The following is a 7007-nucleotide window of genomic DNA, read 5'->3' as shown; positions in this document are numbered from 1 at the left end:
CTTTATCGCTCGTAGTGTATACAATACTATGATTTCAAATTTAAAATGTCGAGGTCCATTAACAAAAAAAGACTATGTGTTACGTTAGTGTCGTACCAGATAAGTTATAAACATGTACATTTGACTTGTTTATGGAAAAATGCTACGAGATCTGAACCTCAACAACTTAATTATATGACAAACAATACAATTCTAAAAGAGTCCCACCAAATACGTTACACCAGATACGTTTCTAAGTTTTACAATTGTTAGTATTGATGTACACAGTCCACATTTTGAACGAAGTCATTATATCCAACGTTGTTTTTCACGAGAACGGAAAGTCTGTACACATCAAACATTCGCTTCAGAAAGTGCTAAAGAATACGAATCATTTTAAGTGACTTTTGATAAGTTAAAATGATGGGGCATAACCTTTTATTGGAATGTAAATTGACCTAAGACAAGAAGATTCTAGATCGTAAGCTAACATTGTTTACATGGGCAATGACGGCTTAATAAGCAATCTAATCAACCTTGTAACGTATATGATCAGCTTGGTAACGATGTTCAAATGTAAGCGTGCCCTTTGTCGTGGGGTAAAACAATTGTTCAAGAGCTGCGGACGAGGCTAACGATAGAGTACATTACATTTGAAATACAAATTTAATGCGCAGCAGCAGACAAAAAAAACTTGAGAACAGTTAAAAACGTTATGAAGGGTTTGCTCACAAGACGAGACATGTCCCGATTTATACATGCCCTGTCTTTGTTATCTGGTATGTTACCTCTTCTAACGACATTTGATTACAGGATATTGCCCTTTAATTTCGTTAGGAAAAATCGAAATTTTGAAGAAAAAAAAAACACGTGTACATGTATACCTACTTAAAGATTGTTAATTCTTCACGCGACTGAATATTCCCATTTAACGCATCTGGACACGAAAAGTAACAGCTGAAGATTGCAAGTCAAGAGACAAGACGCAGGTTCACAAACAAATGTAGAAGCCAATGTTCAAATATGTCATTTTTTGTGCCGTTCGCATTCGTGTACCGTGTTCGGCTGTGCCTCTCTGTAAGGAGTTTTGTTTGCTTTTGTAAAGGATCACTGTGACGTTTTCCTTTGAAAGCTGTTGAGACAAAGGGTTCAAATTGGCAAAAGCAATAAAACCATGGTGTAGTCATTCTGTTTACGCGGAAAATGATGGTTATATAATAAATCTGATCATTCTGGTAACGTGTCTGATCAGCTTGGTAAATGTTAGTGTGTCAAAATAAAAATGAGGTAATGTATTCGTTTTCTCCTAAAAGACGATATCAAAAAGCTTAACTAAATGAATTTGTCTCGAAAATTCTGGCGTTGTTAAAGTTATTCGCTGTATTGTTCCGTGTTTTGAAACTGTATGAACTTTGCAATTCTGTGAGAGTTTTCAACATTATTCCGGCCAATTTCCTAAAACGTTCATTCACTTCTGAAAATCGGTCATTCATTTTCGACTGAATTTGAGAATCGCTCTGGACACGCATTTCATTTTCGCTACCAGAGCATTCGATTCCATTTCAGTTCAATCAATTAAGTGATTGAGCAGCACCTTTCATTTACGTCCATTCAGATTCGTTTACAAGACTTCTTTTTCGCTTTTAGAGGGAGATTACAAACATTAACCATTCTATTTCACTTTTAGTTTAATGCAATCTGCACCAGATACAATAAGGGGTTTCTTTTTCATTAACCGTCAGTCAAAATTATTAGCTGCATCTGAAATCAATTTAGAAAAAGTTTGTTTGCGTAAATGAATGCACAGGTAACGTAATTGGCCGTCTGTTTCTTAAAACCGAATGCAAGGACAATGAAAACGATTGAACTGTCGTTGAATTGAAATGGGATTCAAGACGTGCATTCAAATTCAGACGAAAATGAATAATCGATTTGTAGAAGTGAATGAACATTTTAGGAAATTGGCCGGGGAAAACCTATATATAGTTCGTCATTTCTTGGACCAAACTTTCTATCCTTTTAGCGGAAAATGGACTTAATGGTTGTTACCTGTTACCCATAATGGTCCTTTCCCGTTTGCACGCGTTAACACCTGTGTTTAACATTCATTCGACTATTTTTATTCATTAAACGTCATTGTTTGTTCTTTTTTCTCCCAATGTTTGTCAGTCAAAACTGATGATGTTGCGGACCTGGGATAAAAGTAAGTCACATTCTGTATTGCAAAATTTTTTTTTTTTTTGTAATCTGGTTATCCAAATAAGTAATGAATATGTGCTTGGAAGGTTTAAATCAATTACGTTTTAATCCAGTTTTGGACCTGCACGCTGATAATGGCCCGAGCCGAAGGTCTTTTGGTCGAAACGTCAAAACAACGACTTTGTTCCACAATTTATCAATTTTTTTAACACCCCTCTAGCTATGTCATGGTGTGTGCCTGTATAGGGAGTAGTGTGGCGCGTACTGCGCAGTATATGTAGCGCAGAACGCGACAACACAGACTGACAATCGGTTGCGCATGCGTGACCAGCACGCGTGCGCACTTTACAGAACCATCTTGTTGCGGTCTTAAAGGTAGCGTCCATCATGTCTAATGAGTGCATTTTGTCCGTTTGAAGCAACAAAAGTTTTCAAAATCTAAAGAAGGGTGCTGAGCAACTAACCTGTCAAAGTTGCAGCTCGGTGAATGCTGTATATATTCTGAGAAAACAATATTCTACGATCTCGATTTCAAATCAAACGTTGCTGAGCCATGTTTTGAATTGGGCCTGAATTCAGCGTCCGAGACACGTTCTCACTGAGCCGATTGCAGCTACGCCGTGTCGCTCACTGAACGGATGAATTATAGCAACCGCACGCGCGTGTGCATTGTGTCAACGCTTGCCTGCGCTACGCCGAATACAAAAAAAAGGGAACAGAATACTAAGCCCCCCCCCCCAAGTCTCCTGTTTCTGGTATGCGCGTCCATAGCTGTAGCCATGCGCGTCTGCACAATTTTAACGTGTTTTATAGATGAAGTTATTATCGAGTATAAGCTTTATGTGGCCCCTCTAGACTCCCATATATTTTGCACTAAATTTAGTCGGGCACCATTGGCAGTCATCAGCCGACATTTGAAGAAAAAAGAAAAAAGAAAAAAAAAAGAAACTGTTGGGGCAAGCTCCATACCAGAAACCTGAGCTTTTTTTTGGCTTAACGGAAATTTCAAACGATTCTTCTTTAGACGCATCGTTTATTAATGCCTCCTTTCATTGATTTATTCAAAATGACAGTTAGCCCAAAAACAAATATATTTTTTTTTTTTGAGTGTGAAAGCCAAAACGTTTACGTATGGAGTAAATTGGTGTCAGACCTTTCAAAGCGTTTTTCTCCAAATGGTATTTCCGCTACAAGTCATGCTTGCCTTCCAGTTCGTGAAAATCAAAATCAATTTATAGCACGTCAGTGTTCGAAGTGCATGCGCGCGCAAATCGGCGTGTCAGTTCGTGAAAACCGAAATTATCGATTTGGAGGTTTTCACAAACTGACACAACACAGCGCATGCGTACGTGTCAGTTCGTAAAAACGGTGACATAATTTATGACTATTATTATTATTGCGCATGCCCAAGTGAAGAACGTGACCATTCAACCAATAAGAGTGTCAAAAATGACTAGATTTGACGAAATGACGGTATCACCTTTCATGCCATTATATTTCATTGGTTAGCTTTATAACAATGTGTACTTTTGAACTCATCCAGGCGCAGTCCCCATTACTGTGGCAGACATCTTGGGGACAAGATTACTCAAGTTTGCGGTTGGCACTTAGAAGCTTGGGATGACGTCCACCCAGGTATTCTAATCATAATCCTCTAGTCAATAAGTTAAAATAAATATAAGCTACAGGTTCGTGTTTGTTGAGTTACAAACGCAGAGTAGTTGGGCTCGAATCTAATTTTGGCACAATAATCAACTGAAAATTCATTTAAACATTCGTCAACCTGTTGCTAGAGAGCGTTCTAACATTTTATGACATCACCGGTACTTTTGTTTTCTAAAGTACAACCTAGCCAGAGAATAACTTCGTTGAAAGCAAGTTCATATCTTTATCCACTTTCAAGTTATAAGGCACTTCCGGTTTGGACCGGAAGAAAGGGTCACCTGATTTTGCACGTAATATCAAAAACGCTAGACTATTCTATCAATTCCAGCAAAAACCAAAATCAAATCTCAAACAATAGATTTAATATCGATTTTCAAAGATTAAATCTAGATATATTTGGTTGCTTTTCATATAATACGTGATGACGTCATCGTGACGTCAGTACCAGAAAGCTCGAGAGCTATGTTAACTGTACCATTTGAAGCAAAAAATCTGGATTTCTTTTCTTGCGGATGATTTTTCATCATTTTTTTTAAGGTTTAAGGATCTTTTTGATTGTAACCTGCGGTCTGATGACGTCATTCCTTTTCGCACACGGGTCTTGTTTACATAATGGTCATCATATGATAGTAATTTTGAAGCAATTAATGCAAACTTTGCCACATAATCAACTGAAAATTCATTGTAAACTTTTTTTTTCAACCTGCCGCTAGATGGTGTTTTAACATGTTACGACGTAATATCGTTACAAGCAAGTTCACATCTTTTTTACTTTCAAATTATAGGGCACTTCCGGTTTGGACCGGAAGGAAGAGTCGCGTGATTTGGCTCACACGAATCAAAATGAAGATTTTTATATCAAACCCCGCAACAGTCAAGGTCAGGTCTTTCATGGTTGATTTTACATTAATATTCCAAGATTAAATCTAAAAAAATATTTAATCGCCTGCAATTTTACACACGATGACGTCTTCATGACGTCAGCATAGTATGTACCACTGGAGATGAGGGTCGATTTATGTTGAAAGTTCACACCATATACCGTTGAGAAGAAACCCGCGGAGCGCAGAATTATTGTCCAGACAAAAAACAAAAACAAAACAAAAGAAAACAAAACAAAGTAAAGAAAGAAAGAAAGAAAGAAAGAAGATTTATCAGAACAATGCTAAACAATGATGGGGTTGTGCCCGACCACTCAATCAGGAACTCCAGGAAATAAGGTTTGATCCCTTTCAGTTTAAGTCAAGTCTTTATTCTACCCCTCTTAGGTAATTTAAGCGATGAAACCAAAACTAAGACTTCACCTAGTCGAAATAGTCTGCAGAAGTTCTTGAACTGCCACAATTATGCAAAGGTGGCCACATGAAACTTTGTACCGATGACAAAAACAAGTTGTTTCCCTAACTCCTTTCGCAAAATTGTTTTCACTTCAGGCCTTTGCATTTAGTTGTACCTGTGATACGGCATTCACACCTCCACGTGCGATACCAATTATGCTTAGTATTTGCTTCCCCAAATTATGTGTAGAATATTAGCTGTGATTGTGACTATTAGCTGTGAACAAGTTGAAAATCAGTAGTATTTTACATGTTCTCGTTCACAAATTTAAAAAGACAATGATTTGTGTCATCTTTTCTTTGGCTTACACAGCGTTTGTGGAATCCGATGAGGCCAATAGTTTCTTGGCCGACCGCCGAATCTCAAAGCGAAGCCTTGGCGAAGAATGCTGCCACGAGGGATGCTCCAATGAGGAAGTACGCGAACACTGCTAAAGAAAACACCAGGGCGGATCCGGAACGGACTGACTTCGCGATACCCGAAAATTATACATTTTCTTTGTTTTTTTTGCTCGCTTATTACAATTCAAGCGGTGTTTTTGTTCTCTATTTAAAATATATTCTACATAATTTTACTCACACCATAATTTGCCGCATGAGATTACAAACAACATAAGAAACAACCAATATAGATTGGTTGTTTCGTACACATTTACACATTAAAACACAGTTAAGGAAAATAAATTAAAGTCTTTGGCTACACGTTCTTTCATCGGTTGAAGAAACTCTAAGCAACTTCACTTGATTGAGATTTGACATTAAACAAAAACAGTTAAGTTTACTTGAGGAGGATATCAGTGAGTGTGAACTTTTTTTAAACGAATTGTCAGAGAAAACTTTAAGATCGTAAAAGCTGTTTTATCACCATAGCATTTGCAGTGATTTAATTTGTAATTTCGTGACCCCACATTCAACACAAGCCATCGACGTAAATTGTGCCCATTACCTTCCGGGACATGTTTTTTTTTTCGTTTATAAAAGCTAAAAAGAAGATAATCACTTACCATCTGGGAAGTTCTTGGCGTCTTTTAAAAGGACCACACCAGCGAGTAAATAATACTTTTTCTTTGGTGGTAAGTTTTCTGTCATTTTGAAGATCATAAATTATGTCTGGTTAGTGTTTAAAGAACAAATGGGTAAATCTGTACGGGTTGCAGGGATCGAACGAACGGTCTCACCAAAGTTTTGAAATCTTAATAAAAAACAATATGTTAAAGTTTCTCAAATATTGAAATTGATAAGTTCGAAGTTGACACAGTTTGGAGGTTTGCAGAGTGTTTGAGAACATATACTTTGGAAGTTTTCACAAGGATGTAGTTGTCATGTGAACTTAAGTTACGCCTGATTTACGTACTCGGTGTGTTGGATTTCTATACATTATTAAGACTTTTTGTTTTCCGACTTCTTCCATTCTGTTTCACAGTTTCGTTTCTGCTGTAATTGCCGTATCAATTAAGTCTTAATTTCGGTTGGAGACTACATTAACAAGTTACTTCAAAAACAGTCATATTGTGTGATTGACTCGTAAATGTCTTGTAGTTTGTTTGTAGTTAACGACGGAGAGACCCCTTTTGGGGCTAGTCCAAGGCGCATGACAAAACGAATTGATTGATAATTATCAAGGTCTATGACATGATCCAAAATCCAATGACAGTCTAGACTTGATGACAAGTCGTTAGATATTCGTATTTTGTCAGTAAACTTCAGTCGAACTCCATCGGCGCGGCTGGTATAATACTAGTACGCAATCGGCCGTGTTGCGACATATCTAATGACTTGACGATTACGTTCTCGCACCGTTATTCATACTATGCAAGCAGCGCAAAA

At 37.4% G+C, this 7007-nt stretch overlaps 1 long non-coding RNA gene across 1 annotated transcript; it reads left to right on the top strand.

Moving 5' to 3' along the window:
* The first annotated feature begins 3727 nt into the window (after window positions 1–3727).
* On the top strand, window positions 3728–6683 carry LOC119725912. The gene is made up of 2 exons (XR_005270755.1): window positions 3728–3813; window positions 5494–6683. It is a non-coding gene; the product is annotated as an uncharacterized LOC119725912 (long non-coding RNA).
* Window positions 6684–7007: the final 324 nt, after the last annotated feature.

The sequence above is a fragment of the Patiria miniata genome, unplaced genomic scaffold (genome assembly GCF_015706575.1).
Source record: "Patiria miniata isolate m_02_andy unplaced genomic scaffold, ASM1570657v1 HiC_scaffold_1, whole genome shotgun sequence".
NCBI lineage: Eukaryota > Metazoa > Echinodermata > Asteroidea > Valvatida > Asterinidae > Patiria > Patiria miniata.
The sequence above is the reverse complement of the archived record's forward strand: the minus strand, read 5'-3'. Positions and strand labels throughout refer to the sequence as shown.